Below are 11,176 nucleotides of genomic sequence, written 5' to 3'. Positions count from 1 at the left end.
TGAACTTCACTGGCTTCTTTGTCCAAATGCTGGCAAGAGTTGGCCTGCTGTGTTGAATAGGCAACTGTATTCAAAATGCCCTGGTTTTTCAACAAATAATGACAGGTAAAAGAATGAGTCTAACATCATAGTTATCCAAATTATCCAAGGGAATGATCTCAGAACATCATTTTCTAATTCATTATCTGATTGCTAACCAGTATGTGAAAGGTGTTATTTCTGAGTTTTGCTCAGGCTTGGAAGGCAAAGGGTAAAAGGAATTTCTGTTCTTGTAGAGATTAGATGAGAAAAAAACTCTCAGGTTCCAGGGATTGCTAACAAAGGTCACAGAAAAGATGGCTTCTTTACTTGTGGAATTTATTTTCTAAATTCAACAAGAATAATTTCTGGGATTTTAAAAGATATATTAACTTTTTAAAAATCACAATCTGTTCAGATTGATGTGGAAATATCCAGTATATTCTCTGACAGGTACTACTGCCAAACCTATCAACAACGGAGACATTTTAGGAACCATTCTTAATTATATACGCTTACGGCATAGACTCAGTATTTCTAAAATAGTTACCAAGTACAAAATGAACTTAATCCAGGATTTATATAGTTTCCAAAAAAAAAAAAGTCCAAAGAGAAAGGTAAAGATTTCTATTTCAGAGACATCCTTATAAATATTATGAGAGAAATATCTCCTGAGTTCAAGTGGTAGATTAACGGCTGCCCAAGATATATTTACCACAACACAGAAATTATGAAGGTAAAAACAGGTTTTTCAGGCCTCAGAATAAACCTGAACAATAACTATAATCTTAACAAAGTTTCTTATAAGAAAATTAGGGCAGAGTGACAGAGAAATAGTTCATTTATGTATTGCAATCTTGCACTTTCCTCTTAGGTCATAAAAGAGAGAAGATAGAAGGGAAGTCCTATACTTCATTCAACGTATAAAAGTTTAACAAAGTTAAACAGAATCATACTCTCATACCTCTCCTCTGAAAACATGAAAATAAAAGGAAAGTCGCTGCGATGTTCTTTGCAAATAAAGTGGTCGTGCTGATGCCAAATAATAAAACAACAACAAAGCAAAGGCGAAAGCAAAAGAAGCCTCTTACTACTAGAATGAAGTATTTCCCCTCCCCAGTGAACAACAACAACAACAAAAATTTAAAGGAGGGCGTGGATGTTTGCAACATTCCTCACCTGTAGTCCCCAATCTTAAATTTAAGACTGAAGAGAATATCAACAAGTGATCCTACTATGTGCCAGACACTGCAGACTGAAGAGAATATCAACGAGTGATCCTACTATGTGCCAGACACTGCAGACTGAAGAGAATATCAACGAGTGATCCTACTATGTGCCAGACACTGCCCTGCTCTGAAGGAGCCCAGTCTAATGGGGACGGACGACAACGCGCCAACAGCTATCTATAAACACGCTGTATTAAGCCGAGATTATCTCAGAGCACCAACGAGCGATAACTAGGTAGAACAGGGAGAACGGTAAGATATGACCTTATTTATTTGCTAAATATGTGACTCTAGGCATCGGTTTGCCTTAATTTTCTCATCCTCATCTGGTCATACTTTCTGCGGATGTTGTAAGAGTCAAAAAGAGTATCAGTAAATATCTGTACATAGTAGGTGCTTATTTTATTTTAAGGGACGGAAAACGTGGACGTCACTTTTCTATCTGCTGGTCTGTTTCTTTTCCTGCAAAGGAAGGGGACTAGCCAGATGATTCACTCCTTTCCTAAAACGATTCCAGAATCACAGGACCCTGCTTCTTATTTACCCCGCGCCCAACAAGCTCCATGGCAACTCCTAAACCAATCGGAGCGGGAATTGCATTTTGCACAGGCGCAGTTCAAAGTGTATCGGCTCGCTAGGTCTCCAGACCTGGAGATGCACACATACCATCATCCTATTAAGACCAATGAGAGTAGAGAAAAGTGACAGCGGACTGACAGGAAGGAGGCGGGGGTAGAGGGGATGCTTGTAACTGAATGTAGAGCCGGTCGCTTGTCATGTGACGCGAGCTCGGTGTGCCATGTGATCTCTGCTCTGGGCTGTTGCGAGGCCCTTTCTTCAGCTGTAGCTGGAGGGACCAGAGGGGCGGCACGGAGGGAACTGTCAAACTACGAGAATCAGGCCCCTTTCAGCCCTATGGCCTTGCCTTTCTAGCAGCGGAAGCTAGAAGAACCAGGGGCGGGGCGGGGGCGGGGCGCAAGGTGGGGGGTGGAGAGGTGGGGGAGAGCGTCCGAGCAGCCAATGAGCTGTGAGCGCGGCGAGGACGGAGCCGCCCAGTCCGCTCCGCCCCGCCCCGCCCCTCGCCCTGCCGGGGCCGCGTCCTGGCACGGAGCAGTGCGTAGCAGGGTGAGTGTGTTTAACCCGGCCCACCGGAGCCCTGTGCCCGGCCTCTTGACCCCACAACCTGAGGGGACACAGGGCGGGGCTGGTCACTGCAATTTAATCTGACCCCAAGGGCGGGGGGAGAGCGAGGGGTGCTGAGTGGGACTTCTCCTTCTCTCGGAAGCTCCAAGTGGAAAGGGAGGCGCGGGGCTTTCTCTGAACTTGGCAGATGACTCTCGGTGGAACCCCCCGTAAGCTGGTTAGCTTATTTTATTTTATTTTATTTTTTGGTCTGCGCTCGATTTCGTCATTGCGAGATATTCCCATTATGGGAACCTCCTTTCACCTTTGTGGGTTAGCGTGCGGTTTAACGGTATTAGAGAGTTGCTAGAAGACACGTAGAGGTTTAGTGAGCTGTCCATCAGCGCAGTTGGGATGTGGTAGACGCGCTTGAACCCAGCTCCTGCCGGACTGCAAGGCCATCTCTAGCACTATGACTGCCCTTCTCTGTGCTGTGACACGTTGTGGACATGGAACCCGCAAGGCCATCTTTAGAGTTCGCTATGACTGCCAGTTATTGTGTATGAGGGATAACAAGTACACATGAACTGTATTCTTTGAAATGCATGAATGCCTTTGATACCTTATGCCGGTGTGGACATTTAGATTGCACTGAAGGCATCTGTGGTTAGATGGGGTGTTTGGGTGAGAAGGATTAACTTTCCAAATTAAGCAGATCAAGCAGAACCAGCCCAAGATGAGAAATTTTGAGCGAAATAGTATGAAGCATAGTTATGAAATGGAACAGAAGGTAAAGAGGATTGTTGCAAAGTGCTATTCAGGTATACATTCCTAACATTTTCTCAGGATGCTTCAAAGCGGTCACGGAATTTCTTAGGGAGAAGGATTTGAATTTGGACATTTTTCTTCTAGCCTTTTGAGTGATTTTTCATAGATATTTGTTCAATTTCTGTTACTAGATGATAAGAACACTGCCCTGGAAAAATTTACATTCAGTTGAGCACTTACAGAGAAAGAAGTTTGATGCTGGGCAATCACAGGGATTTTGAGAGGAGTTATAGGACAAGTCAATAGTCATTCACTTTTTGGGAGCAGTGGCAACCAAAAAAGCCAGAGGTACTATGCTGGAAGGTGGTATAGAAGAGGAGGGGCAGTGAACAAAATAAAATTGATTTCCTGGTGAATACCTGGATAACACTGAAGCATGGTCTGGGGAAAACTATTTTTTAGCATAGAGTATCAACATTGAATGGTTTAACTCCCTTTAGTATAGACAGATAATAGAATGCTATAATTAATGGGGATCCTTCTGCTAGAAAAAATTTAAGAATAAAATTGTCGTCTGTTTATCTGACTCGTTTAGGTACAATTCCATTTATAAGCAGAAGAATAAATTGGATAGATAACCTTCCTAAATCTGTGATTCCCCTTTGTTGCAAAAATATGTCCTTATGACAGTGATACTCTACCTTGTTTTTTCAACAGTTCTTAAATAGTTCCAATTGTATAAAAGGGTGTTAAAATTTTATTTTTTTATTTCAAAGCCAAAGTACTTTAAATTCACTTTTTAAAACTTGAAATGTGTGCTAAAGCACCTTTAGAAGGAAAGAATTGGAAAGTCAGAATGGTTACAATCCCCTTTATAGAATTTGGAATTAGTGCTTTAACTTTTTTTTTCTCAGAGTTTTTAATTGGAAATGGGTGGATGAGTAGCTTTTGCAATAGTGATGGTAAAAAAAGAAGAGGAGAGAGAGAGCACCTATGTGACATTTAAAAAATATACAGAAGGGAGTTCCATGGGCACTCAGACAAGCAGTACAGATTAAAATATTAATGTGTAGAGTTTACCATATACTTTTTTTGGAGGGAAGCAAGGGTGAGAAGCAAGAGGACTCCATAATTACTTAGTGAGTTATCTTTTGTATTGTGCTGTGGATGGCAATGTGTTATAAAAGGTTTTATTTTGAAAAGAAATTATTTCTTTTTAAGCATCTCAATTTTTGAGTTCAGAAACATTGCTCTTGCTTTTGATTAAGTAATTATAACTGGCTTTAGTTTCTGAAATGTGCTTTTTTTTTCTTTCTCCCTTTCAAAATTCAGGGCTAGTAAATTAGATGATATATGCAGTAATCATTAGAGGATGCTATTAAATCAATCAGTGCAGCCATAAAATTGCCATAAAAACATTGTGAGAGCTAAGTAAATTGCTCTTTTCAAGGATGGATGTTAAACTTATTTGAAACTCTGCAACCTCGCTGCTGCTTTGTGATGTTATTTTCAGTTTTTATTGCTATTTCAATAAATTTTTCTATTGCATTTATTTCTAGAAAAATAAAACTATTTGTATTATTCTAAACAGTTAAATAAGATATTGGATAAATTAAAAAAATTTTCCTCAGTGCAAAGAGATGAAGATGAAACATCAAGACAAAGTCAGATTCATTTTTGAAAATTATGTTGTTGGGATAGAGCACCACCCTGAAGTCAGGAGGATCTGAGTTCAAATTTGATCTCAGACACTTAACACTTCTTAGCTGTGTGACCCCGGGCAAGTCACTAAATCCCAAAAGCCTCAGGAATAAAAAATTATGTTGTTGAACTTATGTATGTGTATGTGTGTAACTTATCTATTGATCTGAACTTGGCTTCTATTTATGAACCTCATGGTGTATTTTAAAATCTTTAAGAAATGGGAAGCTTCCTCAAAATTAGGCTGCATGTGTTTGCAACATTTCCCTTCCTCGTGAATTATGTTTGCTTTTTTGTTTCATTAATTAATAAATGAATTAAGTATCTACCAAAGATCAAAAAAAAATGTGTAGTATATAATAAGCCAATAAAGCTATAGTGGAGCATATTTATAAAATATTTGAAATGCAAAAACATTGTGGTGGCAAGGAATTGGAATTTGAATGGATGCCTATCAATTGGGGGATGGCTGAATAAATTATGGCATATGAATGTTAATGAAATACTATTGTTCTAAAGAAATGATGAACAGGCTGATTTCAGAAAATCCTGGAAAGACTTAGGTGAACTGATGCTGAGTGAAGTGAATAGAACCAGGAGAACATTGTAAATAGTAACATTAAGATTATGTGATGAACAGCTAAGATAGACTTAGCTCTTCTCAGCAATACGGTGATTCAAGACAATTCCAAAAGATTGGGGATGGAAAATGCCATGTCCATCCAGAGAGAGAACTATGGAGACTGAATGAGGATCGATGCATACTATTTTTACCTTTGTTCTTGTTTGCTTTTTCTCTCTCACAGTTTTTCTTTTGTTCTGATTTTTCTTTCAGAACATGACTAATATTGAAATGTTTAAAATGATTGTACATGTATAATCTATATCAGATTGCTTGCTGTCACAGAGAGAGGAGGGAAGGTAAGAAAAGGAAGGAGAAAAATTTGGAACTCAAAATCTTACAAAAATGAATGTTGAAAAATATGTCTACATATAATTGGAAAAATAAAATTTTGTGGATTCAAATAAAAAAGCATCAGAGATCAGTTTTTATTTTATCCCAGCAATAATGAGGCTTACTGAGCAAGGTTTCCTGAACATAATCTGACCTGTCCTTTAGAAGTATCATTTCATTAGCTGTGTGAAGGGTGAGGATTAGAAAAGGGAGAAATTTATGGTAAGAACAACAATTAGAAGGGTCTGAATGAGAGTAGTGGTTATATTAGTGTAGAGAAGTGGAAAGACATAAGAGATGTGGAGATAAAAGCCTAACAGACATTTAAGAGGCTAGTTTTTAATAATGGTAATATTTCACTGAATATCAGCTTTCTCTGGTGAAATTGCATTTTTGTGTATGTGAGCATTTACCCAAATTGAAAAAAATTAATTTGATCTAGAAGTATTGTGAAATAACCAAAAAAGAACTTAAAAGTAAATTTCACATCCCCATCCCTAAATTCTTCCTGTGTGCTTTAGTTAGGCACTCAGTTCCATAAATGATGTTAAAACTAATTTGATTAAAAATCAAAAATCTGTAGCACCAAAAACATACTAACATCTGCATTTCTTTATGATAAAGTAAAGTAATTAAAATCTTCTTTAACTTGTAAAATCAAGTATATGTATAAACAGTAGGATCTTCATTCCAAGGAAATCCATTATATCAAACCAATAACTTTTCACTAATTTAAAGGTATTTATGGATCTGTACATAAAAAAGAAGTGTCTCCCACTGATTGAGTATTTAGGGTTATTCACCTCTTTCTAGTTAACTTTGACGGTTCTACTGACTAATGGCCTACAAAGTTTATATTTAAATGTCTCTTCTTTAGTCTAGGAAATAGTGTTAAAGGTACTGTAGTTCTCTCTTTTTATTTGCTCCAGGCCTCTGACAGATAAAATGTTTCTGGAAAAAAACATCTAAATGTTAAATTTATCCCTTTCTTTTTCTGGGAGATTCTTCCTTCAGTTGTCTTCCCAACTTTATTTCCAATAAGTAAATTCACTCCTTAGACAAATGCTATTGGTTAGAAATGTTTAAGAAAAAGTAAATATTTCAAACAAAGCTAAGTAAACAGATTTTCCTATGCCCAGAGAAAAGGAAAGAAGAGAAAGGAGATACAGATTATTGTTTTAGGATATATACTGCAAGCAGAATTTCATTAACACAGTTTCTGTCCTGATATACTTTGTGCCAGTTGGCCCAAGTACCCTCAAACTGGATATCAGTGACCTCCATCTGGCTTTTACTACCCTAATTCCATGCATATTCAGCCCTGGGTTCTTCTTCAAAAGTTTGTTTTCTGGATTTAATGAACTGACTTTTAAATGTCTACCCTGAGGTATATCTGACTGGCTGCATTGTTCAAATGTCAAATGTATGCTTTCCCAAAAGACTTTTATGTAAAACTCACACAGGGCAAGTGTTCACGTGGTGGTCAGAATAAAACTAAACGACACTTTCAAGTAATTTCTTAAGAACTTCAGAATGATTGCAGGACAGGACCACCCAATATAGTATGCCCTCATCAGAGAATGTGCTGTGCTCGGAGCAAAAAAAACTGAAGTAGCTCAGAAGAAACGTGAGATGTACAAAGTTAGAGAATCCACCCTAATTGTTCCCTTGGACTGTTTGGCCTAGGCCTGTGGCAGAGCATTCTGAGCTCAAGGTCCTCTGATCAGCCAGTTGGACACTTTGTAACTTGACTCTAACTTAGTGATGTCATTTTGGTCTTCTTCAAGGACAAAGGGCAACAACTAATCAACCACTGTTCTTCAATCTGGACAGTTGTTTTTTTTTTCCCTCTCTGATTCACTGAAGGGACCATTTCTCATTTCAAAAGGATCACCTGTTGTGATTGTATCATTTATATTTAGCCCAGCACTTCAGTGTTAGTAAATTTTTTCTAATATGTGAGTAGTTCTGGACATTCCCCACTCCTGTAAAATATTTGCTGTTCCTAGCAAATCAGTCAGGGTATCTGAGCATATTTGTATTTAATCCTGAATGCTGGGTTTTTCTCTAGTGACTATAGGTGTAAATTACATGCAGGACATATTGTATCAGTATATCCTATAATAACATATGCCCATTAAACAAGTATTAAATATGCATAAAAAGAAATGTAGTAATAATAACAGGTCTATACAGTAAGATGGATAAATAGTAATATCTGTGCAAAAAAGCAAAAAGAAAATTATGTATAATAAAGTTTCTAAGATATGTAAATATACCATAATTATCACATGCACCAATGAGCAAAAGACACACTTTACATAGGTAAATACTAGTATTGTCTAACTACATGTGTAAACAAATCACTGGTTTTCCTTGTAATATCTTAAGTCTCTTCACAAGTCAAATAATTCTAGGTCGCCTGTGACATGCTAATCTTTCTATCTCTATGATGCTAGTTGATGAAAACTCTTATCAGAATTATAACATATCCCTAAATCTAAATCTGTGGAGAGGTCAAAATAGCTGATCTCCAACTCTAGTCAGGAAAGATGCTACTTCTGGGGTTATTCCCCATTTTGATTAATGGATTTCATCCAAGGCCATCTCTAGTCATCTTGATCTATATCTGGCCACTGGACCCAGATGGCTCTGGATGGGAAAGTGAGGCAGGTGACCTTGCACAGCCCTCCCTCACTTAAATCAAATTCACTTGCATGTCAAAGCTTCACCTCACTGATGTCTTGGTCCTCTTTGAGAATGAAGAACAAACAACAGCCTCTGTGACGGATTACAGTAGTCTAAGTCTTTTTCACTTGAAAATTCTGCTTCTGAGCCATTTTCTAGTTCACAGAGTCTTTGAAAAATTAGAGACAGACTAGTTGTCTATTAATTCTTTGTCACGAGAACTCTAATTTCTTAGTAATACTTTTTTCCTATTGAGGGTCTCAATAATGAATTCAGATATCACACCACCATTTATTTCAGTGTATTCAGAGCCAGGTGGTGAGTTTCCTTCATCTTTTTTCTGGGATGAGAATAAGATTAATTGTAAAGATTTTCAGTTTTTACATTTTCAAGAAATGATTAACACAAGTTGAGAAGACACAATTCTTAACCAAACATCAGTAGGTATTGTGCAAATCCTGTGGTTTCATTTCTAATTTGAGTTGTCTATGTTTACTACGTATGCCTTGTGTTGCCTCTACCAAAATTCCCGTTGTGGTGTTGGGTGTTTTGAATATGTTGTATAATTGAAGTGTTTAATTAAATGACAAGCATGCAACAAGGTCTGTGACTCTAGACAAGTCAATTACTATTTCTTAGCTTCAGTTTTCTCATCTATAAAATGGGAAACTACAACAGCACTTCAAAAGGTTGCTGTGAGAATAAAATCTAATGATATGATGAATGCAAAGCAATTTCTTTGCAAACCATAAAATATAATATAAATGTTACCTATTAATTATATACATCATTATTATTGATGAGGGAAAAAATCTACACCAAATACATATTCTATTTAAAAACACTGAGATCCAATCTTTATCAGAATCCAAATTTTATCAATGGATACCAGAGTAAGAATTTTAGCATACAAAACTCTTTGAAATAATAAAACATTCAGTTTGAAGGAGATAAAGAAGATACAAGTCAGTAAGCAGAATTCTGTTAACAATGAAATGCGTTGGCACTTTTAAAGCAATAAAAGAATGACTCAAAAAACATTTCTCAAACTTTTTTTGATTTTCAGGATTCTTTGAACTCTTAAAACTTCCTGAAGATTTTGTGGGTTATATCTATTAGTATTTGCTATATTAGAAATTAAAATGTTTTAAAATTATTAGGAAGTAGTTTTGACCTTGCAGACTTCCTGAAAGTTTATGAGGGACTTCTAGGAGTTACTGGACTACTTTCTGAAGACTGAGATGTTAAAGGAATGGTGAAAAAACTAAGAATTTTTTATTTTGTTTGTAATTATTAAGATTCTTTAGAAATCTTCGAATTTTCAAGTAAGGGGTGTCACTTGTCAGGTATGAGTTGAGGTGTACATATGTTCAGGAGGTCTAGCATCTCTGTGTGAGGACTGCCCATATCTTTGGGCTCTACCTGGCACCCAGCTCTCACCTATGGTTCTAAGAAGCTGTAGTTTTCACAATGACCATATTCCAGTAAACATTTAGGCAGACAAGGTAAACTAGGATGAGGGTAACCAATGGGCCTCAAATCTGTCAGTAAGCTAGGGGGACATCTATCCCAAGCATGTGGATGGAGACTTTGCCTGGTAGAATGGATAGATTAGAACTATGAAGGTAACTGGAGCAGGACTGTGGAATGTTTAGAACTTGGTTAGATATAGAAGATACCAAGTAATCCACTTCATTCTGAAACATTTACAATCATCTTGACTTTTGTATTGTGACAATAAAAAAATTTTTGGATGACTCTGGAAGAAAGAATGAGGCCTACATAGAACTTTGGGCAACTCTGCTTCACTTAAATCCAATTTATGCTCAAGTCAAAAGGCATCACCCATACTGTTTTATACTATATTATAGACTGATTCTTTGCTACCTGTGCTAATTTTGGTCTGACAGTTAACACCAAAAACACAGAGGTTTGCCATCAATTACCACTATACTACACATGGAACCATAAGTTATAGCAGTTGGAGAAATTTGGAATGCTGTGGATAAACTCACTTAGAGCATACTTTCCAGGGATGTCTCTGATGATGAGGTTGATGTCAGTTAGCTCAGTGTTTGAGAAGTTATGAATAAAAGTGTAGAAGAGAGGTATTGGATTGCTTATCAAACTGAAGGGCTTTGTGCTGACCTCATTGTGGTATGCTTGTGAGACCTAGATAGTCCATTAGCACCATGCCAGGAAACAGAATCACTTCCATTTGAATTATCTTACAAAGATTCTGAAGATCACCTGGCAAGACAAAGTACAAGTTAAACTGCCAAGCATTCAAACTTTACTGCAAAGAGCACAAATCTCATGGGCTGGCTGAATTGTACAAATGTCAAATCTATGTTTACCTAAAAGATTGTTTTATGGAAAACTCACACAAGGTGAGCACACACATGGAGGTCAAAAGGAGATCTTTTTCAAAGACACCCTCAAGGTGTCTCTGAAGAATTTTGTGAGTGTGAGATGTGGGAAATAATAGCACAGGACAAACCCAGCATGGCATGGCTGCATCAAAGAAAGCATGTGCTCCACAAGCAAAGCAGAGTTGTAGTAGTTCAAAAGAAGGTAAGCAAGTTTAGGGATGCCTCTACTCTAGTTGTTCACTTGGACTATTTGTATCTGACCTGTGGTACAGCCTTCCAAAATTGAATGTTCTGATCAGGCACAATTGGACACACTGTACTTT

The 11,176-nt window shown here is 37.3% G+C and overlaps 1 protein-coding gene across 7 annotated transcripts in view; it reads left to right on the top strand.

Moving 5' to 3' along the window:
* Positions 1-2,240: 2,240 nt before the first annotated feature.
* LOC100915468 (GDNF-inducible zinc finger protein 1) overlaps positions 2,241-11,176 on the top strand; it is a 35,481-nt gene continuing 26,545 nt past the window's right edge. For 3 of the 7 annotated variants that reach the window (XM_031951022.1, XM_031951020.1, XM_031951018.1), the window contains exon 1: positions 2,242-2,372. The gene's annotated coding sequence lies outside the window, so the exon portion shown is untranslated. Of the gene's footprint in view, positions 2,608-11,176 lie in introns of all 7 variants that reach the window. The other 4 variants (XM_031951021.1, XM_031951019.1, XM_031951017.1 and 1 more) reach the window with 2 other exon arrangements.

This window comes from Sarcophilus harrisii, chromosome 2 (genome assembly GCF_902635505.1).
Source record: "Sarcophilus harrisii chromosome 2, mSarHar1.11, whole genome shotgun sequence".
In the NCBI taxonomy this organism is placed as follows: Eukaryota; Metazoa; Chordata; class Mammalia; order Dasyuromorphia; family Dasyuridae; genus Sarcophilus; species Sarcophilus harrisii.
The sequence above is the reverse complement of the archived record's forward strand: the minus strand, read 5'-3'. Positions and strand labels throughout refer to the sequence as shown.